Source organism: Gossypium hirsutum, chromosome A09 (assembly GCF_007990345.1).
Source record: "Gossypium hirsutum isolate 1008001.06 chromosome A09, Gossypium_hirsutum_v2.1, whole genome shotgun sequence".
Taxonomy (NCBI): Eukaryota; Viridiplantae; Streptophyta; class Magnoliopsida; order Malvales; family Malvaceae; genus Gossypium; species Gossypium hirsutum.
Genome location: NC_053432.1, coordinates 49,897,482 through 49,898,436, shown reverse-complemented (window position 1 = coordinate 49,898,436; position 955 = coordinate 49,897,482). Strand labels below are relative to the sequence as shown.

General features: G+C 40.4%; 1 long non-coding RNA gene across 1 annotated transcript; it reads right to left on the bottom strand.

Annotated features, from left to right (window-relative positions):
- Positions 1-296: 296 nt before the first annotated feature.
- LOC121206736 (uncharacterized) lies at positions 297-679 on the bottom strand. Its single transcript, XR_005901917.1, has 3 exons — positions 652-679; positions 443-522; positions 297-338 (listed from the first exon to the last, which is right to left on the bottom strand). It is a non-coding gene; the product is annotated as an uncharacterized lncRNA (long non-coding RNA).
- Positions 680-955: the final 276 nt, after the last annotated feature.

Sequence of the window (955 nt, the reverse complement as noted above, 5' to 3'; positions counted from 1 at the left end):
TTTACTATTCTAGAGTTTACATACATATTCTAACCATTAACACATTAACAGAAGCACTTACCGAGCGTTTTTACCGAATCGGGCTCGTTGGCCCACTAACCTATTTTTGGCCCATTAAGCCCAAATATACCGAAGTGCACGAAATTACGCACTCTGCAATCATACTGCTTGCGATTATCAAAATTAACAACCAAACCACCCCACAAGCGCTCGCACGCTCGCAAGTTCATAAATGCCGGCTTTTCGGCTTTTCGACTTTTATTGATCTAGTCTATGAGTGGGTGTCGTTTACACACCTGTTTGTGACGAAACGCTGACGAGTTCCACACACGAACTGCCTACAATCAATTACTAATACGTTAACTATGAATCCATAGCAACTTATCTGCAAAACTCCTTACTAAAAATCGACCATTAACACTTTAGGCACTAGTGTTCTTACCTTTGCCGAAAAAAATGGACTAGATCTATTTCTGGTCGTTCCAAATATCCAAGCCTTCGATTAGTAGCCTTTAATCCACACTATAGGAAAACAAATCAGATATCACCACTGAACCTTTTGAGTACAATCAACAGGCACCCTTTGCATATAGGGGTTTTTCGGCTTTTACCTTAATTCATGAATAACGAAAGAAAGATTCGAGCGTTTACCTATATTGTTATGACACTACTCCCAATCAATTGTAGATCCAACTACCGCACAAGAAGGGAAAAATACTCAACCAACCGATCATAGCTAAAAATACTCAACCTTACCTGCTTCAGTTCTGACCCACTTTAAAAATTAAACAGAATTCGCCTGGCATACAGACTCGAACCTACGCCCTCTCTATATGCCCAGCACGCTACAGCCACTGAGCCACAAGTGCTTCTTGTGACATAGCTCGGTCGCAATTATTCTTAAACCTTACTTTAGTGCGATCTGGCTTATTAAAATAAAAACAAGCCTTTGCGT